Genomic DNA, 25732 nt, shown 5'->3' on the forward strand with positions numbered 1-25732 from the left:
TTTCAGGATGCTGGGAGAAGTGTGGCCAGGTTAGACTGTAGCAGCCCAGACCGTACACAACTGAGTGGAGACAGCAAATGAAGGGAAAGAGAGTCTGTCGGTGCAGTTGAGGGGACTCGGCTGCCTACGGTCACCTGTCTCCTGGAAGCCAGCCTGGTTCCCCAGCCAACCTAACTGCTGCAGAATCCTGCATTGTTTCCAGGGCGCTGGAAATGAGAAACTCACTGTGTGTGCCTCTGAACCTCATTCAAGGTAGGGACCTTTGTTGTTCTGGCCAGAGGTTCGGCAGCTGAAGAGAGAGAAACACAGAGATGATGGCAAAAGCTAGAGGGAGGCCGGACAGTTCTCCATGGTGACAGGACAAGGGAGCTCTTGGGCACTGGGTCCACCTCCAAGCAAGAAACAAAAAGAAAAGATTCCAGGTCCTCACAGGTACCTCGACTGAGCCTAACCAGGAGCTAAGGCAGGAGGTGCATCAGCTGCCGGGTCATAGCTGCGCTTGGCTTCCGGCACAGGTGGCACTTTATAGTGAGCCAGTGCAGATGCAAATATTTTGGTTCCCACTGGAGAACTATGTCATGGCGGCCAGTCAGGTCTTTACTCTCTGGACATGGGAGCTGCCAAAGGTTTTCAGTAGGGCTGGGCTCAGATCCATGAGAAAGCTGGATCTGGAGATGCAGAGAGTGAGAAGTGACAGGGACGGGAAGCTCTCCAGATGCGATGGACCGCAGACATCGTAGGAAACAAAGCTTCAGCCACTGCAGATACCGTGGGCCCTGGCACGTGGAAGGCCTGGTGCAGATTTCCCTTGCAGAACAAATGCAGAGACTCCTGCTGAGTCTCACTGTGCAAAATACAGAGGAGATCACCTCTAAGATCGTGAGCGCTGGGCGGTACTCAAGCCGGCCCGAGTGAGGGACGGTGGCCGGCCCAGTCCATCTGAAGCTTGTTATCACACGCTTTCACACTGCAGTGCTAAAGGCCTTCTAAGTCAACCTGTGCTACATTCAACCCTTAAAAACTCACTCTCTCTCTCTCTCTCTCTCTCTCTCTCTCTCTCTCTCTCTCTCACACACACACACACACACACACACACACACACACACACACACAGTTTTCAGGGAACTACATAGCACCTGTATCATTTACATGGCTTTGTTTTATCTGAACAATCATTTAATTCTTGTATCTCAATCTCAGAGAGAGAGAGGGAGGGAGGGAGGGAGAGAGACAGGGAGGGAGGGAGGGAGAGAGAGAGAGAGAGAGAGAGAGAGAGAGAGAGAGAGAGAGAGAGAGAGAGAGAGAGGATGAATTTATACGTATATGGATGTGGAAATCAGAGGACAGTCTCAGACGTCCATCATTCCTCAGGCCCTGCCTCTCTTTCTCATTGGCCCGGAACTCACCCATCAAGTGAGACTGGTCCCAGGGTCCCGCACCTCCCCTCTCCAATGCTATGACTCCAGCCCTCCCTACCACACCTGGGTTCTGGGGCTCAGGCTCCAGTCTCATGCTTGCTACAGGAGGACATTCCCGACTGCTGTCTTCCAGGCCACAGCCACTCCTCCTGGTCTACCTCTGGCACCACACAGGTCCCTCAAGGGTACTGACGTCAGGTCTCTCAAACCAACCTCACAAGCAGGGAAAAAGCCAACTTGTTCATTCACTAGCAGAATCCCTCGGTGTCTGCTCCGCAAAGCTGCAGGCTTTGCCATAAATTTCTGTGCACACAGACACAAGAACCCCCTGGGCTCTTAAAGATTTCTGGTCCTGGTTATTTTGTTTCCTGATTACATGCACTTGTATTTCAGTTTTATTGGGCTAAATATTTCTTCCAATTAAAATAGTATTCTTCCTCAGTGTATTTTTAGAGACGAGGGCAAGATGAAAACTTTTTAATTAAAAACATTTTATAACCCATCCCAGAACAAAAGCTGTGGCTGGGCCACAGAATGTCATCCCAAACCCAGCAGCTTAAAAGGGGATTAATTTCTCTCATGGCTGAATCAAACAAGGACAATTAACACAACTCGCTTATCCTCCCACCAAGAGGCTTCCTTTGTGAGTACTCGAGTTCGAAGCCTGTCACAGGTCAACACAACTTTCAAATGAAAAGACCACAGGGAACTTTTCCATGCGGGAGAAACACAATTGGCCGTACATAGCGAGCAAGGCTCCCGTATGGACGAGAACCCATTTACAAGGGGGTTCCTTGTTCTAAGCACTGCCCTTGATGTAGGCAATTTCTCAGTGTTAGTGTTAAGTTCACATTTATTTTATTTACTTTATTTCAGGAGTCCACTTCATCCCACACACCAAAGCCAAAGCCGTTTGATCTGCCTTAAGACACTCTTTGGAATAGGTACCCGGTCTGCCACATACCAGCTGCTTTTGGTGTTCCAGGACAGCAGAACATCACACGGCAGATACCTCCGACCTTCTTTGTGTGCTGAAAGCCACTGTGTGAGCATTTGGGCTTCTTACAAAGGTGGTAGTCTTGAAAATTCCTATCATAGTTCTACATGCCATTTCCAGGGAGCCTGGGCTCTGTGACCTCACGTGTTAACACGTGTCAGAAACTGTAAGAGGACCACTAGAAGCAAGTTCTCCCTTCCACACCCAGAGACAGCCCATGTGAACCTACGAAGTGAACCTGATGGAGGCATTTCCATTTTCAGGGAAGAAAGAAGCCATAGAATAGACCATTCTGCACCCACGGGGGGCCAGATTCTACCAGAAAAACAAACTCTTGAAACAGACCGAATTCTGAGCATATACCACAAAAGTTCACCCACCTCTAGAGCCCCGCCCTTCCTCTCCTAGGCAGTGATGTACAGAAGCTTTTAACTGGTGGGTGTGCCCACCCCCAGGGCCATCTCAATGATTTTGCCAAGGTTTTAAAAGAACTAAAAGTCTTTCATCAGGAAAAATTCTGAATATCTTAGCTTTCCCATGCTCCTCATTTTGTTTTTAAGATTTATTGTTTATTTTAAATTGTGTGTATGGCTCTTGGCAGAGAGGAGGTGTGCGCATGCAGATACAATGTCCACAGAGGCCCAAAGAGAGTAGGCAGTGATGATCTGCCCAGTGTGGGTGCTGGGAACCGAACTCAGGTCCTCAAAAAGAGCAGTGCATGCTCTTAACTGCAGGCCCACCTCTCCAGCCCCTTCTCTGCTATTTTCCCTGTGCCATGGCTGAACTATGCCATAAATACAAAGCCTCAAGCTCCCTGACGAATTTTGTGCACTCTGAATGCTCACCCTTATCCTGTTGGAAGGAAACTTATTCTGGCGAGCCTGACATCTGTGAACAGCTAACTCAGCGTGCTTATCCACGAAGACAGACAGCTTTCACTGGTCCCTCCGGATCCTTCTCTAACCATCTCCTGTCTTCTCCATACCCAAGAAGCCTGAATGCTATGGAATGCCGTGACAGCCTCCTTGTCGTCTCTGAGGGTCATGGTTAGTATTTGCCATGAAGGAGCTCTACAGTTGATCCGAAAGAAGAGCTCTTCTGGTAATCTTCCCGGGAGGCGCACACGTCATTCTGCTGAAGGAACAGCCACTGCCCCATGCTCCCTTTTCCCTAACAGCCTAGTGTGGCTTCAGTCATAGTGGTTATTCTCTGGATTCCCCGAGTCAGAGAAACACCTTCCCAAACAAGGCTTAAATGTGAATTATTGGTTGAGTGTGTTTCTCTTCCCTGCAGAAGACTGCAATGTTATTTTGTCTAGCATGCCTCGTAGACGCTTCTACCTGACATTTCTAAAAACCACATACCCTGAAGGACCAGGGAAAGAGGAAAGAAATCAACTGGTTGTATTAGGAGCCATGGTTTATAGGTAGACATCTTCCAGACTATGGTTTAATGACATAAGTAGATTTAATAAAGCTCATCAAAGCAATTTATGCCATTGGGTTAAAGAGTATCGAGTACAGAACAAGTGATTAAAAACTGTAAAGAGTAAAAGGATCCTGTCCTAAAGGAGATGGAATAGATGTGTATGCTTTTAAGTGACAGAGGGGAGTGAGCACAGGAAGTGCCCTACTATTTCCAAATGACTCAAAACAACTCTCCGAAACCTGAACAATCAGCAAATACTGAGGGTTGTTCTTTCCACCTGTGGAAAAGGCTTGACAGATGCTACTAACACCCTCTGCCCCTGTGTTTTAAATTAGAGACAAGCCAGAAGTCATTGAGCAGGGTTTTAGCAAGGCAGAACCCATTCGAAGAGAGCATTGTACAACCTCACTTGTTAGGCTTCCTTAAGAACCTGGGTAGGAAATGCTGAAAATAAAACAGTTCTGCGCTTGGACCCAAAGAATGATATTTCATGATTGGCCATGGCTTTTTGGCACATCTCTACACAGGGAACCTATTCCTGCCACTATTATATCTGGGACTCAGGGTCCTGTGTCACTGGGAGGCTGGGACATGTCCTGGATGCCAGCCCTCTTAGTGAGCCATGACAAAAGTCAGACTCAGCAGCAGGGACCTTAGAGCATGCTGTATTCAAGGGCCCACCAACGGACTGTCTACTCTATCGAGGTGCTAAAATTTCCCTAAAAAGATTATCCTGTATTCTCCTTAATCCTTTGCTGTCAGTTAATCCCAGCTTCAACCAGGAAGGCCATTCTCAGAGCATATGCCAGCTCTGCCTTACCTTGTTATTTAAAGTCCCTCAAAAATGATTCAAGACACTAATCAAGCATCAGAGACAAAGTCTAGTGGGGGCCATGTGACAGAGACTCCGACTTCTCTACAGGTCAGAAGTGCCAGGCGGGCAGCTCGGGGTCCATCTGCTCTAGGTAAACTGAGTTCTCTTGCCCTTGCCTTGCTGAGCCCACATCCTATGGGCGAGTCTGGGGATATTCAAAGGTGCACTTAAAGAGGGAAGAGAAAGTAATCTTGCGGACATTTAGGTTTTTTATTTTAAACATGTTGACAACTTCTACGTCATTTCTTCCATCTGTGGTAAAAACTGAATTTCCCTTCTTTTGAATGTAGATGCCTTTAGGGACTTAAGTCCAAAAATAAATAAATAAATAAACAAACAAACAAACAAATAAATGTATGTGGTAGGAACTGTGGTGTTAACTAACTGACTTAGTTAGTTTAGTGTTTAGAGCTATAGAACACATTCATTCATTCTCTCTCTCTCTCTCTCTCTCTCTCTCTCTCTCTCTCTCTCTCTCTCCCCACCTCATTCTCTTTTCACTTTTGTAAGAGCAGACAAACGGTATGGAAGCCAAGAAACTGTGGGCAAGTCCACGCAGAGAGGAACCAAAGTTCCCATGACCTTTGGCTTCTAACCCTGACCTTCAAACACTCCGCTCACAGCCAGGACAGACTTGCCATCTAGGAAGTAGATCTTATGGCTTTCAGATGAAGTTGTGTGGAACAGAGATGAGCCCTCCCATTGGGACAGCTTAGATTAGAGATGGCAAAGACACATAAGGGCTGCTTGTGCAAGTTAGCTATGTAGCAATAGCCAAGGGCAATGTGGTATTGTTAGATGGGTCCTTACCCAGGAAATGTGCAACGAGGCAGATTTCATAACTTTTATACTTTTAAAAGCATGGGGAATATAAATATAACCCCCCCCAAATAACTGCAACCTCCTACCACTTGAGACACTATCAATTTTAAAAGCTAGAAAAATCAAAGTGGAAAGGAGATAAAGATAAGGTCACCGGGAATGGAGAACAGACTTGATGGGCGTCCCAAGCCCTACCCATCTTTTAGGATCCCTGGGACATTTCCTTCTTCCCAAGCTGTTTATTTTTGCTGGCAAGAGTATTTGTACTCAGTATTTATCCCTAGAAACACCATGAGGTCAAATTCTGAAAGCACCCTTTCATTAGCATTCAAAGGGTGGAGGCCGAGGCTCCGCAGCCTTCCTGGCTTGCACCTCTCAGAATGATTTTGCACAGGCCTAGCTTATGAAGCTCCTGAAAGGCCTCCCTTCCGCTGCCTGAACAAGTCTGGTTTTCTTGCTCATCTTCTGCAGCACCGTGCTTCCGTCTCGCCTGCCATTTCCAAACTGCCTCGCTCCCGCCTCTAAGTTTTGAGTCAGGCCACACCGCAAGCCCTTCCTTGCCCAGTTCCCTTCATCCGTTCATCGGGAATCCTCACAAATTTCTGTTTAAGCCTGAGTGTGATTTTTAAAAACACAAAGCAGAAACTAAACCTTGGCTGCTGTGACTGACAGCAATTCCATCCTCCATGTAAATAAACTGAGACAATAGCCAACCCAGCAGACTCATGCAGGGACGATTGTTACAGGTCCTTGAAGGACAGAGCCACATCCTAGGGCCTTTCTCCTCCTTCCTTCCCCTCCAAACTCACCAACAGCCCAGCTCAGTATGGGCAATCTATTTTATGCTAAATGATTGCTGCTGTATTAAATCAGCTAAATAATTGTGGCACATTCTCACAAAGAGACTTCAGGGGGGTATTTTTATTTTAACAACTGTCTAACCTTGAAGACGGATTCTGTAATTGGAAGTTTTGAGCCAGAAGTAGACACTTTGAAGGGGCATGAGGCATAGGGGAGAGTCACTCCAGATGCCTGAGGGTGGATCCTGATGTCCTGTTAGATATGCCGGGAGACCCACAGAGATGTTATCATCATGGAATAGATCTCAACAGTTCCCAGCACTGATCATTACCTGTGTTAACTGTGCACAGAAAGGCATAAAAATCATTTAGTATAAACCTCCCTTTCAGAGATAAAGACAGCAAAACACAGGAGGCCCAGTCGTGAGCCTTAGCAGCTGGTTATCAAGAGAAATGAATGGCCTTGATCTCAGGCCCCCATACTGACATTCTTTCCCTGTAGAAAATTCTACCCCAATATTCTTTCCCTGTAGAAAATCAGGTGACTGTGGCTTGCCTCAGTCAAAGCCCCTCACTGAAAAACAGAATTTAGCAGCATTTTAGAGTACTGAGTGACGCCCCAAACATTAGTTTTTACGGTCAGTAGTCACCTTGCCAGACATTTTCTTCTCAAGCAAAAACTAAACAAAAAAGACACAAAATATGTTTAATTTTCTGACTGAGAAAAAAAAATGTGTCCCTATATCTTACTCACAAGCAAGTTTTGCACAGGAAGAGGGATCTTTATCTGAGTGGTGCATCATACATTGTCTTCTCCACTGAAAAACAAGAACCAGACCGAGGAGCAGTACAAAGATGGAAGCCAGTGCGTTAGATTCAGAGAACCCAAGCAGGATGCACACATTTACTCAAGAAATTGCCTTTTCTTGGGCACCTTGTCAGCATCCCACCAAGTCCTTTTCCACTAGATATACAGCCCAGGTTCTAAGACGCCCCTCCCACAGACTTCATCAAATTTCCTCATAAGAAGAAGTATTGAAAGCAACAGCACAGCACAGATCAAGATCTCACTGGTAGGCTAGCACAGGCAGCATCGGAAAAGCCCCCTAAACAGCGTTTTCATTAAAAAAAGAAACTCATAAGAAATGGGAACTCCGTACGGTTTTCAAGTTCTATTTTGACAAAAAAGAAGAGAAATATGAAATGGTTATATGCATGGAATGTGAATGTAACACATGTGTGTCTGTGTGCATGGGGGGGTGGCTAAAGGGGGGGGGTGTTCCACAGATGTAGTTTCTACACCTTCTCAGCCAGAGATTGAAACTGCGTCTCTAGTGAGTGTGCAGAGACCTTCTCCCTTTTCGTTGTTCCTCAAACAGTATAGCAATCATCCACATTGCATTAGGTGTGCAGTAACCCAGAGAGGTTTTACGTATTCAGAAGGATATGCACAGTTGGAGGGAAACACACCGTCTTGTATAAGAAGCTTGAGCTCTTGGGGATTTTGATATCTGAAGGAGGTCCTAGAACTAATTCCTCTGGATGCCTAGGGCTGACTGTACATAGAAACTGCAGGGTACAATAATTTAAAACCTAGACATTAGAGTCAGACAGTCTCTGCCCCTCACTGTATGACATTAAAGTTTCTTAGAATGTTTCAAAGTCAGTGTCTCCATCTAGAGCAAGGGCATGATGATGTTAGTTTAACCAGATAGTTGGGGTTTGGGTGACAGAAATGATAAAGAGTGTAGAATGGTATCTGTCCTTTAGCGAACAGACTGAATGTGTTGCTGCTATGGTTACCTGTGACTGAGACTAACATGTTGTAGCGTGACTAGCAGCATCCCCTCTACTCCTTTTAAGAAAGGCATACCCTTATTCATCAGCTCAGCTTGGAGTTTGTATTAGCTACTGTTTAGTTAGTTGGTTAGTTACAGTTAGTTAGTTAAGAAAGGCATACCTTTGTTCATCAGCTCAGCTTGGAGTTTGTATTAATTACTATTTAGTTAGTTGGTTAGTTACTGTTAGTTAAGGAAGGCATACCCTTGTTCATCAACTCAGCTTGGAGTTTGCATTAGTTACTGTTCTGTTGCTGTGATAAAGTACCATGACCAAGGCAACATACAGAAGACCGGCTTTATTTGGGGTTCAGGGTTCTAGTGTGGGACAATGGTCTGTATTCTGTCAATTATATTTTAAATAAACTCTGATTGGCCAGTAGCCAGGTAGGAAGTATAGGTGGGACAACCAGACAGGAAATAGAGGCAGGTCAATGAGAACAGGAGTATTCTGGGAAGAAGGAAGCTCTTTCTGCAGTTGTGACTCCACCACAGAAAAAGCAAGATGTGACTGCCTCGCTGAATAAGGTACCTAGCCATGTGGCTAGCATAGACAAGAATAATTGGCTAATATAAGTTATAGGAGTTAATAAGAAGCCTGAGCTAATGGGCCAATCAGTTTATAATTAATGTAGACCTCTGTGCATTTCTTTGGGACTTAATGACTGTGGACCCAGGAGGGACAGAAAACTCAGACAACAGGGTTCCAGAGCAATAAGAGTCCATCATGGTAAGGAATTGTAGCAACAGACTGAGATGCGGCAGTACCAAGGACTGAGAGCTCATATCTCGAACTACAAACTCCAAGCTAGAGTACATTGAACACAGCACATGGCTTTTGAAACATCAAAGCCTACTCTCCAGTGATACACTTCCTCCAGCAAGGCCTCCTAAGCCTCCCCAATAGGACCAGATGCTCAAGCCCAAGACCTATTGGGGTGCATTTCATTCAAACCACTACGTTTCTTTTTCTCACTATGTGAAATCTGAGTGTGAGCAAACTCTCTTCCCCAGGGGAGGTTCCAGCCAGCAAAGCCATGGAGTAATAAGATAGCATATGAACGGGAGAAATTCCAGCATGGCTTGATTGAGGGGAAGAGATGTTCTTTGGAGGACTTCCATTTCTTTGCTATCTATAACCAATATTGGTGCTTTCTCCTTGGTCTGGATAGTTGGGCATTTATTGTATGTGATGCTGTACTGAGACCCTGATGGGAACCCAGCTTTTTTTGTGTGGGCAGCATGGCAAAGTGACAAAGAGAATATAATTTGGAGGATATGGTTTCAGATTAATGATATGAACAGATGGCCGTGCAGTGGTAAACATCATTGAACAGGGCACAGAACCCTTCAAAAGGAACTAAATGTTCCCTAGGTGATTCATCCCAGCCCTTTGAAAAGTATTTATCCAGAGGCATGGAAATGTCTTCCCTCTTTAATGTAGCATTCATTCATTTAAAGGCAAAGCAAGAAACTTAGAGCATGCGAGATGCTCACAGAAGCATGGTTCATAATATTAAAAAAAATGGAAACAACCAACCCAAATTATAGCCTGTTGATTTAACAGAATGGTATGACTTTGTTTAACAAAATAATGTTATAACTTGAAGAAATGTTATGAATATAATGCTACCTTGTAACAACCCAGGATACTAATGTTCATTCTAGAACTCTCCACATTGTTTCAAGGAGTCAGAAAAAAAAGTCATTGCTCTATCTTAGGCTAGGGCCATCAGGACGGCATAGCAGGTTAGGGCACCTTGATGCCAAGCCTGATGACCTTAGTGTGACCCACGTGGCGGAAAGATTAAAATGAACTACCAAAAGTTGTGCTCCTCCACACAGACACTGTGGCTTGCCCATCCCCATCCCCCAAATGCACAAATCAATGATTAAAATCATGGGCCTACACTTTATAAAAGGAAATACATACAAGGCACTGCAAATCTGGTCAAGAGTCCACGATTAGGGAGCTCACAGGCCCCGGGAGTCAATCTATGACTATTGTTCTGCTAAACGCACGGAGTAGAAACTGCCCTCAAATTTCTATCTTTATTGGTGCAGTTCTCAGATCTCATTTGTTCGGTGAATGGTGCTTAGCTCAGAGATTCATAACTGGTCTGAGTTAAGAGCTAATGTCAGAGGAATGCTCAGCCACGGGGGGTGCTCCCTCTCCCCAAGAGTCAGGAACCACCTAAGAACAGGGGGATGGGAAGACATAAGAGCCAGAGGTTGGGGAGGCCTAGATGGGAGCTGCCCCCGTACATGACAGGACCACAGCAGTCATGACCTTGGCAGCTGTGGGTTCCTACACAAGGTCAAGTCAGTCAGTATCGGGTGTGGAGTGAGAAGGGCTTAGTAGCCCACCCCCAGCCTTACCCCAGCCTTACCCCAGTTATGGACAGTTGATGGGTTCTGGAGCAGAGGAAGTCAGTTTTCTTCAAGGATGTGGTTTCCAGTAAGCAGCCCATGTTCAGTGGATGGTCCCACACCCAGCAGTCTATGGGCAGCCCAAATTAGAGTCTAGGGGTTATTTGTTTAAACAAGAAAAGGATACAAAGTTGGGGGGTAGGATAGTGGGGTTAACTCTAGGAGTTAGGGGGAGAAGGTCAATGGGGGTTGACTTGGATCAAAGTACCTTGTATGAAATTCTCAGCGAATTGATAAAGATATCACTTAAGGAAATCCTGGACGATAGCCTCATTGTGGATGCTTTTCTGGCTAAGTCGCGTTCGTCTCCTTGCTCCCGAAACCTTTCCTCTTCCTCAGACTAAATGACTGTGCCCATCTCACCCTCGTGAACCCAGAGTTATAACAGGAGCAGTTGCCCACCCAGGTTAGAAAGATGTGGCCCAGACCCTTTTGTTCTCCCGGGTTCTAGCGCAGGAAGAATTTAAAAAGCTATTTGCACGTATTCCTCTGGTTTTGAAGCTTTTTAAGTCCCATACTTTCAGACAATCAGATTGAGAGGGCTAACAAAACCTTTCACAACACATTCCTTTAAATGCCAGCCGGGCACACCTGGAACAGCAGGAGGCAGCCGGGCACAAAGCTTTGCTGAGCCCCTGAGCCCTGCACAGCTAGTCCTGGCTTTGAATATAAGGAACTTGCAAGAAAAAGCGAGAAGCGGAGGATCTTAACTCCTTTCACCTGTCACTCGTTCACTTGGCAAGGGAGCACCAATCATCTGCCAGACCCTGTCATGGGTACCAATCATGTCACAGCCCTGACTTACAAAGTGCACAGAATAGTTTGTTCCTGGCAAAGGCTTTGAGAAAACTCTGGCAAACAAAGAGAACACAGCTGACCCAGGGAGGGGGCAGCTTTCTAGGTCAGCTTCAAAGAAAAGAGGTGAGAAACAAATGGAGATTTAGGCCCTGTTGAGATTCTCTTTATATATATTTTATGTGTGTATACATATATATGCATGTGTGTGTGCATGCACAAGTGTGTCTATGCGTCAGAGTGTGCATGTGTGTATATGCATGTGAATGTGTGCATCATGTGTGTGCATGTATGTGTATATTGTGTGCATGCGTGTGTACATAAGTGTGTATGTGGGGAGGCAATTCTCCTGCTGCAGTGTTCAGTGAGGAGCAGGGCCAGCTATTCCTGGGCCAGTGAGGAGTGGGGCCTGCTCAGCACGGCCCTTGGACCTCAACACACATGATTCCCATGACCTGCTGTGGTAACACAGACCCTAGTTACAGTAGGAACACAGACCCAGACATGGCCCTTAGCAGCAGCTCAGCCCTGAAGATAGAATGGCCCTCAGACAACAACAGGGTCTCAGGTGACAGTCCAGACCTGGGGGCATCCGTGACCTTGGTGACAACAGAAGCTACAGCCATCTCTGGTTTTTTAAGTGGGTTATGAGAATCAAACTCAAGACCTCTTGTTTTCTTGAAAAATACTTTATTAACTGAGTAACCTCCCCAGTCCTCAACATTCTTGTTTCTAACCCATAGTCTCTTAGACACCATGGCACTGGGGCAGACAACATTTCCCAGCAGAGCTGACAGCAACCATCTCATCAGATAACACAGTGAAAAACAGGACAGACAGGAGACACACCAGCATCCCATGGCCGCCCACCCCAGACAAATGCTAATCTTGGCTTTTGATTCTCTCTCTCTTAATGACAAGCGTTTCTTCCTGCCATCTAGCTTGGCTTTGATTCAGCTCCTTGCATGGCAGTGGGAGAAAATAACTTGATTTGGAGCTTAGGCAGAAAGGAAGATGCGCTTGATGGTTTCTGAGAAGGGCAAGGGCAAGATGAGTCATCTTGAAGGGCATGGAATGGCTAGCATCCTGTTTTTATGTAAAATACCTATCTCTTCGAGTTCTCCTGAACCCTGACCTAACCTAGTACAGCAAGCTGGAGGAGCTGTGTGTTGACAGCCCTGTCACAGACAAGCATCACATCACGGTGCACCCTTCACCTCTCACAGAGGCGTTCCCAGTCTACTCACAATTACGAGCCCTTTCACATCACATAGTACTGGGCTTGAGAGGAAAAGCCAGGCTTAACCTATCCTAAAGGCAAGCCCACCAATACAAAAACACTGGCCTTGAAATTCTCTGAATAAAGTTTCAGGAAAACAAGAGCTAATTCTGGAATAGACAGGACTTCAGCTATCTGTGCAACATGCGTTAGTCTGAGTCCCCTTCTCAGGGGGAGCCGAGGAAGTCTGGGAGGGCCAAGGGTCCAGACAGGCACAAGTTTCTGGTGCTAACAGAGAGGAGTAAGCAAGACAAGACCTTCAGGAAGCATGGCCATGGAGATCAGTACCACAGCACTGCAGAGGGCCTGGCTGAGTGGAGAGACAGACCCAACCCAGGCAGCGGGCAAACAGGAGAAGGGAATGCACCTGCAGGGATTTGCACAGGCTCTCTCTGGCTGAGGCAGGAGCTCTGGGAAGCCCAGGACCAATTCACACCATCCAACACAGAGGAGGTCTCTTAAAAAGGTCAGTCTGACTAAAAACTCACCAACAACATGTCTCACAGGGACTTGCCGCACTGCTGGTCAGCGGTTTCAGCACTGCTCTGAGTTTCCATTCAGGTGCTGGACTGGATGGATAAGAACTTGCTAAAGGAGCAGGCTTCTGAGTCCCATGACATATAAAGTACTTATTAAAGCCCCACATGGCATTATACCAACATAATGAAAACCACTAAGAACTGAGCCAGCTGAGCAGTTGAGTGTGGCCAGGGACCGTCCTTTGCTGGAGCCAGATGGACAGGCAGACATGACCACCAGGCTTGTTCTTAACGCCCCTTCCTGCCTTTCCATGTCTCCCTTTTTCTCTTCTTGCCCTGATCATATTCAGTTAAGTTCTCTTAAGTAGAAGTGTAATTGTTTTTCAAGGTCAAGTGAAATCATGAATTTCCCTTATTAAAATTATTGGAAAGCTAGAATTTGGAGCTGTCAAAATAGTTTATTAGATAAAGACACTTGACGCCAAGCCTGCTGAATTAAGTTCAATCCCCAGAACATATGCAGCACATATGTAAACATGCATGCCCGCACGCAAGTGCACACCAAATGAATGTAATCTTTAAAGCTAAAATTATGTGCATTATTCACAAATGTTGAACATGGAAATGTAGCCTAGGAAATACTAAAATACATAAAGGCAACCAATATATGATATATCAACAACCGAAACAAGACAAGACCATCGAGATTGTCCCTGGCTTTTGTGACAGACAGAAAAGAGGTCACCTGGACTGATCCATGTCATAATAGCATGAATGGCTCACATATCAAGCTGAACAGGCAGATAAACAGGAGCATGGATATTAACATCTGTGTCTAGGTCACCAGCAAGGGTAAAAATGGACGGGAGTGAGAGTAAAAAGAACTGATACCCAGAAGACACTCAGGCAGTTCTGGGGAAGGCTCACTACATGTGTGACCCCAGGGTGGCATTTCTACCATGCCTATCTTGGCAGCTAGGTAGCACACAACCTGTACCCAAGCCTACGATGCAACAGCCATTTTCCTTGGTATTTAGTGCGCTATCGTGTGCTGAGTTCTCACTACATGCTGAGGGGTGTGTCTGCCAAGGGATTTCCAAAGACTTTCTAGTCTAATCATCGAGATGCCCCATGAGGTCATGTCTTCTGACCACCACGAGAGACTGGAAGAACTGAGGCTGGGGAGAGAGCTGTGTTGGTAAAACACCCGCACGCCAACACGGGAACCTGAGTTCAGTCCCCATGTGTGTGAAAGCTGAGTGTGGTTCACGTTTGTAATCCCAGTGCTGGGGAGTTGGGGACAGAAGAATTCCAGCGGCAGGCTGCCAAGTCAACATAACCTAACTGCGGCTCCCAGATTCCTACCAGAGACTGTGCCCCAAAAGCACAAGGTGGATGACTCCTGAGGAACACCACCTGAAATTTACCTGTTCTCCACATTCTATGTGTGTGTGTGTGAGCATGTATGCATGCATGCACGCGCACGCACGTGCACACACACACACACACTCAAAGAAATAGTTGAAGTTAGGTGCAGAAGAGTTAGTAACTTACCAAGGACCCTCCAAGATGACTTCACTCTTCTGCCCAGGCTCTTGCTAGATGCTCTACCTGTGGTTGACAACAGGGACAGTGGGAAAATTCATTTTAGATCAATAAAGTAAGAGACTTTTTAAGTGGATTTTACAGGGAATAAAAAAACCCACAAAAAAACAATCCCTTCGTTTCAAGAATACAGGATACTGTTCCTCTGCTGCAGCAAGGATTGGGAATGCCACACTCCTAAATTAGCCAAGTTATCACTAGCTCCCAATTAGCAAAAACCTTTGTGTGACTGCACTTCCAAGGACACATCCCCTGCTGTTAGTTAAATAAGGGAGCTGGTTAGTGACAGAAAGGAGAGCACACGAAGGTAACTGCTAATTGGATAAAGAACCAGTGTCCCTAGGAAGAGCCCCGTCAACCAGCAGGGACCAGGACCTCAGCCTGCAGCCTTGGGAGCATTACTTAGGAGTGATATTCCTTGCTGAAACGACTGTTTTAAATGAGCAAGTTCCATGGAGGGAAGCAAGCAGAGAAAGATGGTTCTGGCCCCGAACTTGGGAAGGGATAAACCAGTTCTGAAACCCTCCCCTCTTAGTCCTGCTGCTACCCCATCCTCCTCAGGAGGCTGTGAGATTTGAGGTATTTTGCATCTTCTAAGCCAGAGGTCACAAACTTCTTGAGGCAAAACAACAATGGGAGAATCAGACCGGTTGGAAGCCTTGGCTCTACCACTGACCATTGGGTCAATTACTCAAATCCCTTGAGTCCTCTGAGCGTGTTTTCTCATTTATATAATTAGGGCATGCATAGCATCTACCTTATAAGATCGATGCGAACACTAACCACAGATCACCCCTCAGCACTCCAGACACAAAGGAGGTTCTTACAGACTCAGGACTGACTCTTTAAAGTGATTGCTTCAGGACTGTCTTGAAACAACATTTCTTCCCTAAAGCTTCCTTTGTCTCACGCATGCTCAGAACATCTCTGGAATTGCCTTCAGCGCGAATATCCTTGCCGGCCCCTCCTGCATGCTCATTTGGAGCCAAGTGTGGTATTGAGAAGTGCATCCTTTTGGTCACACATGAAGAATGAAGTCCCCAGTCTGGCTTCCATTCCTGTCTCCAGCTCCATTGGTCACCACCTACTGTTCCTCCATCTTCTGTATTTCAGAACCTTATTGTTTCTTGACTGCTCTGCTCTGGTTCCCAGGGCTACTCAAGGCCCCCTGCTCCCAGTGGAATGTCAGAGCCTGGTTTCCAGGATCCAAACAGAAATAATCCCATTTATCTGCCAACCCCCAGCTACGTCCATGAATCTTTTCCGGCCTGAAGCTGTTCAGTGGTTAAGAAGACAGATGTGGAGTCCAGACTCCACAGGACAGGGCTAAAGAGAAGCAGGGAAGCTGCTCAGAGGCCTCATTGCCCGATTCTAGAGCCTCCTCTGCCGTGGGTCACCAGCTCAGTGACCCCAGGGGAGCTACCTCACATTCCTAGGTCTCAGTTCCCTTTATGGTAATGGCTACTTCCAAGGTTTATTTTTCAGATTAGGAAAAGCGTTAGGAGAGCACCGTATAAATGTGTGTCTGATACAATCCAAGGACCTTGTGTCTTGGCAGGGTGACCAGGAATGCTTAGTCAACCGATTTGCATCTCAGTTTCTTTACTTTAAGAGTCAGAAAAATACCACCTACTCCCTATTGTTGGAATTAAATAAAAAATGTATGTAATCTGCTTAGTGTATAATGTATATAAACCTTATATAACATAGAATTTCAACAAAATGATATGCATCGTCAGATATGGTGGCACACACCTGTAATTTGGTCCTTGGGAGGTGGAAGCAGAAGGAACCAAGAGTCCAAGGCCAACCTCAGCTATACAGCAACTCAAAGCCAGCCTGAGCTAACTATGACTCTGTCTCCAAAAAATAATGCAAGAAAAACAAAACAACAAAGACAGCATGCTAAAAACTAAGAACAAGGGAAAAACCTTTTTTCTTAACTCTATTACGCCACATGCCAAATTATGATAGCCTAAACCAGGAATTCCCGGGAGAGACCTGCGCCGCTATTTCTTCTACTTTTATAGTAAAGCAAATTCAACTTATAACCAGCATGTGAAAGGGACCTGGGATTTAAGTAAAAGCCACAACTTGTAAAACCATGATTCATAACACAGACCTTGATGTGCAAGACAAACTAAGTCCAGACACATAACACCAGTCCATTCAGCCCCACTGGCTCTCAGTAGGATGGCAATAAAACCCGACCACAGCTCTGCACAGGTCTGTATTCTAAAGATGAGACCTCTGATTGTCCGAGAAACTTCCTCACTCGCGGATTCTGGCCCGTCTGCAGCCTCGACACTGCCCGTGTTCTTCCTGACTCCACGGCATTCCGGGACATGTGTCCTCTCTTGCAGCAGCGCAATAATAAAGCCAGCTTGATCTTTGGTGGTGTGTTCCCCACTGTCTTTCTTGGTGGGCCTTAACATGCTGTAAAAATTCCAAGGGTTTGATACAGTGCTGGGTATTAGGCAGTTATGCAGGAAACTGTACCTTGAATTAAGATTGGAGTAAGAAGAATTTTATATAACATGCAAATTGTAAAAAGAACCATAGTTTTTTGAAATATCAGAGGCCTCATCGGCAACCTGGGGACGACTCTGTCCGTGGCTCTCCAACCTGTACACCTTACAGAGCGATACAAACTGGAAATATCTAATAAAGAATGTGACTGGAGACCTGATTGGCCTGACACATTTATAGTTAACAGCCCTGGCTGCCATGCAGGAAATCACAAGCTAATCAAGGACACAGTGTAGGACCAGCAAGGTGGCCTGTTTGCCCTTCCTACAGCACCTTGCACTGGGTCTTGCCCACAGTCTTTGCAAAAAGAAACTTACGGAGATTATAGACCGAGGATTTTATTCTGTCCACTGTGGACTGGAGGAGAGCTTTTAACGAGAGACCTGATACCTGCAATGGCCCAGGAAGCCTGTTGGTAGCAGGAGCAAGGGAACACTGGGCAGACAAGCTGCCTAGACATTAGCTCTAGCGCTCAGGCCAGGGGGAGGACTCTGGCCACAGAGCTAACAGTGGCAAAGGGAATGGGTGTCCTTTGAAGAAGGAGCATGGTGAGCAACTGACGTTGAGGGAGCGCAAGAGGCCACAGAAGCGGAGTTGCGCGATTGCCGCCCACTGACATAGGAACCCGCACTTCACTTGTGTTTAATAAACACAGCTTGCTTGACGTTCAGAGAACAAAGCAGCCCCACTGGTCAGCCTTACACCAGGCAGTGGTGACACACACCTTTTATTCCAGTGACCACACCGGTTGCCGTAGAAATCAGGTGGTGCTTGCCTTTAATTCCAGCACTAGAGAGGAATATAAAACAGAAGGAGATGACTCTCAATCAGTCTCATTCTGAGATTGCTGGAGGCAGGATCACCATTTTGAACTGAGGTCAAGGTAAGAGCCAGTGGCTGGCTGCTTTGCTTTTCAGATCTTTGGGAGGAACCCCAACTTCTCTCTCTGAGTTTTACTAAATCCTCTTTCAGAAACCATCTTGAAATCAAAGCACCGTGAAAGGTCAGAGGCCTTCTATACATTGGAGCCAATGCCCAAAGTCATGGGGTTCTGACTTAACTTGGGTAACAGGCAGCTAACATGGTGTGGCATCAGCCACCGCTGCTGCTTTGGTATCTCACACAGGTCAAATCAAGACAACAGCAAAGGTCATAGCATTTGCTTAGAGTAGGTTAACCGTGAGCCACTGATTTAGTTTCTTGGCAAGCAACAACAGTCCATTGGTAAAGTGTGCTAGACAAATTTATTTTTAGTTTTGTTTAAAATTTCAATTAAATTCATTTAAGCCACGAGAGTCAAAGGCCTTTGATCTCTGCTTGGCCTGGCTGACCATTAGAGTGAATCGCTCATGAGCTGATGGCCGTTTTTTAACATTTTTACTCAGTATTTTCCTGCAGGCAACACAGCTGGAGACAAAGACAGGTCCGGCACCTTTCCTGGGCTAAGGAACAACAATAGCCAAGTTTGGCCTGAGAAGAGTCTGCATGAACGTACAACACAAATAGCTAGTATTTTAGCAAACACCCTTCTTGCTTTCAGGAACTTTAAAGGTAACTTTGCCTGAGAATCAATTCATCACTACTATGGGAAGGAAACGGGTTATTTAGAACAAACACAGTAAACGGCCGGCAACAAACGCATCACCGCCTTGAGAGAGCTGATGTTAAGGTTTCTCAGAGATCATCTGCCAGGAAGAGAAAAATCCAGTATGAATTCCTTTTCCGGGAACTGTGCTGCCAGGTGTGACCCACTGAACACGTGACTAAAGAAAAAAACCTTCAGGTACCTCTCCTAGAATGACGCTCTAGTCCTTTCTGCTTCTCTGGGGCTCGCACCAGGCTCTGCAGAGATCCCGGGACTACGTTCTCAGAGAGCTGCCAGAAGCAATTAAGTTTGCTCTGTGTTCATTTTCAAAGAACTTGCAGCTAGAGTAAGAAAGAGCACAAATATTTTTTTTCTCCAGAAATGGGTCTTTCCATGGCTGAAACTTTTGAGTTTATTTTCATTAAATTATTTCATGAACAAATAATCAGTGGACAACTGGAAATGATTATTTAATAATTACAGTTAGCTCTAATAGAAACAACCCATTAGGGCAATAATAGCACACAGGCTGCAATGGCCATTTTAACTCTGAAAATGCCAGCTGGGGCAAGTGCTGGGCCCCCTTCTTCAGAGGCCTTACAGGCTCCTTCAGCCTCCATATTACTAAAGGATGACATCTCTCTCAATATACTAAGAGGCTAAGTAACTCAAAGACATAGGGCGTTTTCAAACCAATAACCTCAACAGGATAGGAGAAAAAGACTTCATTTTAAAACCATAAAATTGCTCTTTAAAGAGTAGATTTGCTTATGAGTTTACTGCATCTAGTTTGTATTTCCTCCAAATCGAAGTTTTGGACCAGGTTGAGTTACAATGGGGCAGTTAGTTGGCCTTCTGCACACCCCCCTCAGGACACCGCCCCTGACTGGTACCATCCACACTCCCTTGCTGTGGTTTCAAAGTCCACAGTTTTGGACCAGTTCCATCTTGACTAAAGGTCAGATAGTTCAAACCTATTCTTGCTCCTCAAGGACAAACAAGCTGTTTGACCAAAGGTGTGACTACTGGAAGCCTTGCTCCTCAAAAGGCAGGCAGCAGGGTGTGGTTACCAGGTGTTTTGAAATGCAATGAGGTAATTACGCTTGCTTGTTCCTGGTATCATGGAAGTTATGTGCCCTCCCCTTTATGATTAGGGTATTTAAGGGCTGTAAGCAATAAACTCTGGAAGCCCTCCCGACTCCCTCTTCTGTCTCCTGTCTATTTCTTTCCTCAATCCACATTCCCCTTCTCAGGAGCATAGTGACAAACCCTGACACTTTCCCTCTCCCTCCTCTTGACTTTTGTCAATGGAAAAGCCACCCACAGTGGGAAGCAGAGTGTGGCCACTGTTCCCTCACGATGCTTATACTGAAGGGTCTGTGTAAGCTTCACCCACGTGGTTTCTGCCCAAGATCTTTGCTTGTGGTTACAACCCTTACTAGATCTCATTATTTGTCCTTTCACCCTTTGAACCAAAATAAGAATGGTTTTCCACTCCTGCTGATTCTGGGGAGACCACCCCTTTATTTCCAGGACCCTGCCCACGGGTCTGCAATAGTCCTTCCAATGAACATTCTTCCTTCAAACCCCGGGAAGGAGTTTCCAACCTGCCAAGGCCCCAGTGCAATCACTTTCAAGGTGAACGCAGAAGGGCTTCTCTCCTGGAGGAGCCATGGGACAAGATCCACATATGTGAGACATGATTTATGGGGTGAGGAGTTGGGTGACCACAGATCTTTATAGAACCTGCTTTCTGGCAAAAAATCTAATGTATTCAATGTCAAGAAGAATGTTAACACAGATTGACTCAACCTTTTAAGTTCCTCCTCCTCATCTGAAACAAAGGAATCCCACCCACTCATTCCACTGTCCAAAGACAAAACAGCACAGCAGAAAGCACCAGCACCTGTCAGACAAACACCAGGAGAGTGGGTTCTAAGACTCGGGAGTCGCCACAGCCGAGCGAGAGGAATGCTTGCCCATTCGACTTCATTACTGTGTAGTTCGAATAAAAAGCAAATTACATTTTCAGTATCTCCTCTTCCAGAACCGAACTTGCAGTAGTTCAGAAGGAACCATCATTCTTTCGAAACCCAGAGCCAAGTAACAGAAGAGAAGAACAAAAAGCACCGTTTTATGCAAATGTCTCCAGGTTGTCTACTCCACTCTAAAAGCCTGCTGTCAATTCCGTGACTGCCTGAGGAGACGCCTCCTTCATTCAATCTGGATATTTGTTTATCTGCAGTTTGCATTGCATTATTAAACTTCCACCAGCATATTTGCTGAACTTGCTATGGGTTGATAAACTGGACTGCTTCCAAAGCTAAATGTAAATGTATTTGATTCTCCACCCTTCCCTTTGTGACTGCAGTCAGGAGATGAAACACCCTGCCCCTACCCTCCAGTGTCAAACAGGTTTACTAAATTGAGGCTGGTGCAGGAGGTCCGTCAGTGGCTGCTTCTCCTACATACATGTCTGACCACTGCTCTCTTTGGGTTGTCTCTGCTCCCTGCACCTCTCCCCACAGTAGACAGCTCCCGGCTGCCTTAACAACCTCCATCTGTTCCCTTAATTCTGTCTCCACCTCTGTAAACATTTTGTTCCATTTTCTCCAGGATGCTGCAACTTGCGCCCTACGTGCTCCGCTAGGTCCCTGGCTGATTAGCACTTAACTTGGGAGAAGAGCGCAAATGTGCCACTCAAGAGGAAGTGGAACTTGTTAAAAGTGCAGAAAACATCATGCAAGAAGGGCCGATAAGGAGATGGAACATGGAGGATCGAACAGAGAAGGTCGTTACTGGGAAATCTGGGGCAGTCTCAGCCACCGGCAGCTTAGTTCAGATACAGATGTCAGCTTGTTAGTGTCGACACTGCACCGTGTTATGTGACGTTGACATTAGGGAAGCTGTGGAAAGGAACTCGGGGCTCTTCACACTGTCTTTGCAGCTTCACTGGAAAGAGAAAGTTGTTCCAAAATAAAACATTTTCCTTTTCAGTTTTGAACATACATACACAAGCATGTGTCTGCGTATGGGTGAGAACATGTGAGTTCTGGTACCCACAGAGGCCAGAAGAAGGAATTGGATCTTCTGGAGCTGGGGTCACAAGTGGTTGGGAGCTGTCCAGTGTGGGAACTGAACTCAGGTCCTCTGCAAGAGCAGTCAGTGCTCTTAACCGCTGTACCATCTTTCCATTCCCCACAATGAAATCTTTGTTATGAAAAACCGGATTCCCGGCCCCCAAGTCAGAGCTTTAGCAGTGGATCCTTCATCGGAGAGTTTGAGGAATACGGTCCTACTGAACTTAGAAAACAGTGACCCAGGTTGAGACAAGGATGAGGCAACTATTTATTAATACTAAATTATTACATAACTACTTGACTATTTAAGGGAAAGGCCAACTGAAGCTGTGCCAAAGTTCATCTTCTCTCCCAGCCAATCAGAAGGTTCATCCCTCAACCAGTAGCTGAATTCAGTTTCTTAGAGTGAAAAAAGAAGAACCTTGAAAAGACACAAGCAACTGTAGAATGTGACGAAGAGATGGTTGAGCCCTGCTATTTCTCCCTCTCTCTTAAATCAAGACGTTTGTAGTGGGCATCCCCTTGGGTCAGGCCAACAACACTGACTTTGCTCACACCTTCCTCTACAGGGAGTCTGTTTCTCTGAGTAGATTCTGACCTCCCTGCAGGCAGGTTTGAAAGTTAGCTTTCTCCTGAGCCTGCCTGCAGCTCAGGTCAATGAATTGAATACACATTCCCCTTCTATACTCATATTTATTTCAGATGAATTCCTATGTTCATCATTTCTACGTCATTTTCTATGACTTTCACAGATGTGAAAGGGGTAGGCAGAGGTGGAATGTGAGTTTTGCATTACTTTGACTCTTTCTTTCTTGAAGACAGGCTGTTTTGGTTTGAATGGGAATGGCCCTCATAGGCCATTAGATTTAAATACTTGGTCACCAGGGAGCAGCGCTATTTGAAAGGATTAGGAGGTGTGGCTCTGTCTGAGGAAGTGTTTCATAGTGGGTGGGCTTTGAGATTTCAAAACCTATACCAAGCCCAGACACTCTCTCTTCCTGCTGCCTGCAGATTCTGCTACAGAACTCTCAGCTCCTTCTTCAGCACCGTGTCTGCCTGCATGCGCCGTGTTTCCCCACCATGATGATAATGGACTAAACCTCTGAAACTTAAAGCCTGCCCCAGTTAAATGCTTTCCTTTATAAGAGTTGCTGTGGTCATGGTGTCTCTTCCCAGCAATAGAACACTGACTAAGGTAGCTCTAGTTGGCTTGGAACCCACTAGACTGAGCTGGGCTAGACCTCATGGAGATCTGTTTGCCCCTGCTTCTTGAGAGCAGGCCGAAAATGCCACCTCACTGTTTTGTTACTGAATTACACTTTAAGCAGAGTTCTTTCGGGATGCTGGCCACTCTCCTAGTCCAAAGAATACAACTGAGAGAAAAATGTCCTGGTTTGGAGGTATTTAAAGCAAACCGGGGTGCATGGGAGGGAGGAGAATAAGTTGCTCTGGGTGCTCCCCCTCCTCCACCCGCCGTACCACTCCGATAGGGCAACCTGAGGCTAAATGGGGGAAGAGGAGGCTAGAGGCACCCTGCCTCCAGGAAAAATTTGGTTTTGCAAGAGGCATTTTTGAGTTATAAATGTCACCCCAAGTTGTGCTGTTCTGAGATATTATTTTGAATTAAAGGCATAAAAAAAAGATGTGCGCTTATTCTGACCTTCATTCTGCTTCCTGAAGACCAGAATTTAAATTAGCCACACGTAAGGTATCACAGTATACCAGAAAGACAACCCTGACTGCAGTGGGAAACTCTGGGCTGGGGGAGGGTGTCAGGACACAGGAGCTTCTCTCCCAGTCACAGCCCCAGCCCAAGGCCTTGTCCTTGCCACATTTCCCAGTTTACTAGCCTCTGTCGTGGGGTCTTCATTTCTTATTCCTTATCTGTGTCCTGTGATATTTGCTTTAAGCAATGTTTGTGCTTTTCACGTAGGTCTTTGGGTTTCTGTCCTATGATTCTCAAGGCAGGAGCAGGAGTGGAGACTCTAAAGGGAAGGCAGGGGAAGGGCTCCTGGTGCATACTTATAATCCCAGCACTTGAGAGAGAGACGCAGAAAGCTCTGAAATTTAAGGTCATCCTTGCTTACAGGTGAGTACTCGGGGCCAGCCTAAGATACTTGAGATCCAGTCTTAAAAAAAAAAAAAAAAAAAAAAAAAAAAAAAAAAAACAAAGAACAACACTAACACCAAAGGGGGTGGGGAATGGGAAGTTTACCTTGCCTGTGTTCCCTCAGTCCTTTTCTCTGAAAAGGGTAGGGACTGAAAACAAACAAACAAACAAAAATCTCTCTCTGCCTAAGGGAGGTTATTACCCCCCTTGTAGTTCAAATAACGTGGTTAAAGAAGGACTTGGCATGGCCAAGTGTTGCATGAATGCCACACAATAAAAATTAACGGCTTAAATAGTCCCTGCCTTCTAACTCTAAGGCAAAAAGCTGGTGGTCCGGGGCCTTTCCTTGCAGCAGAAATTTCAAACAATAAGAATCTATAAAACCCAATCCTCTCAATTAATTTAACCAGAAATTAATAGAAATTAGATTAGTATCAAAGAATTGTTCCACTAAAAATAAAAGCATCATAATCTTGCCTGTGTGTGAGAATATGGTATGCATTAGCTCAAGTAACAAGGGCACAGAAAACGGAACCATGGTCAGGAAGGGCTTATGGGATGGCACAGATGCTGATCAGGCTTTGTAGCAGCTGTAGGGCAAACACGTTTAGAGATCTAACAGAAAGCGAGCACCAAAGTTGATACCTCATTGGACTGCAGGTTTTCATTAAAGCATCCATTCTGATGCTAGTGTCAAAAAGGAAGGGGAAAATAGATTTGCTCATCTGTTTCTCAATAGTAACCAGTTTACCATCTAGCTCATAACACTGAGTTTTAAACCTCAGATACACATACTACATTGTATCTTCAAGACTGAAACAAAGAACTCCGCCAGAAGAGAGAGGTTGTTCTTAGACACGGATCTGTCTTGTTCTCCTTGGTAGCCTCAGTTTTGCTACTGAATAAACAGGATGGCTCAACAGCTTTAACCACTCTCTGAAACGTAAAAGAATTTCTTAGCCAGGGTCACTCACATCTGTTTTATTCAGAAAAAGCCTTCCGATTAGAGATGGAAGAGAAGCTGCCCCAGTCAATGCGAAGGTACAAAACCACGGAGCAATTTTCAGCAGACGTCTTGAGAAAGATTATTCTGGAGAGAAGTTCTGAAAATCAGCTTTACTGTCTCAGATAAATACTGTTTCTATTCTCGGCCTCTGAGGTAGAAAATGTTCCTTCAAACCATTTACTGTCTTTGTGTCTGGAGAAGTCGGTGAGCTTCCAAAGGCTGTCTTCGGATGCCATGGTAACCGCACGATTCCGGTCAACTCTATCTTGTCTAGGGTAGAGTTTGAGGAATTTCAAAATGTTGCCTGAGAAAATAAGCACTATGGACACATGCCACTGGCAGGAATAAGCTGGACATGAACACACTCACTTCTAGGATTTTGGGTTCCCGGTGCCTCAGAACAATGAAACACAAAGCTAACTCAAAGACTCAGGTCGGTACAAGCCAGTTATAAAATACATAGGAATTGTGGCTGGAAGGACGGCTCAGGGTTAAGAGCACTTGTTACTCTGGGAGAGGGTCCACATTTGGTTCCCAGCACCCACATGGTGGCTCACAACCATCTGTAACTCCAGTCTGCATCCTCTACTGAATTCTGCAGACACTGCATGAACTCCATAGGCATACATGCAGGCATACAGGTGGCTCAGCGGTTAA

At 45.7% G+C, this 25732-nt stretch overlaps 1 protein-coding gene across 5 annotated transcripts in view; it reads right to left on the reverse strand.

Moving 5' to 3' along the window:
- Ncald (neurocalcin delta) overlaps positions 1 to 25732 on the reverse strand; it is a 366044-nt gene that overhangs the window by 233950 nt on the left and 106362 nt on the right. For all 5 annotated transcript variants that reach the window (XM_085679093.2, XM_085679094.2, XM_048457105.3 and 2 more), the window contains one exon: positions 14715 to 14771. The gene's annotated coding sequence lies outside the window, so the exon portion shown is untranslated. The remainder of the gene's footprint in view (positions 1 to 14714; positions 14772 to 25732) is intronic.

Source organism: Myodes glareolus, chromosome 19, assembly GCF_982192425.1.
Source record: "Myodes glareolus chromosome 19, mMyoGla1.1, whole genome shotgun sequence".
Lineage (NCBI taxonomy): Eukaryota > Metazoa > Chordata > Mammalia > Rodentia > Cricetidae > Myodes > Myodes glareolus.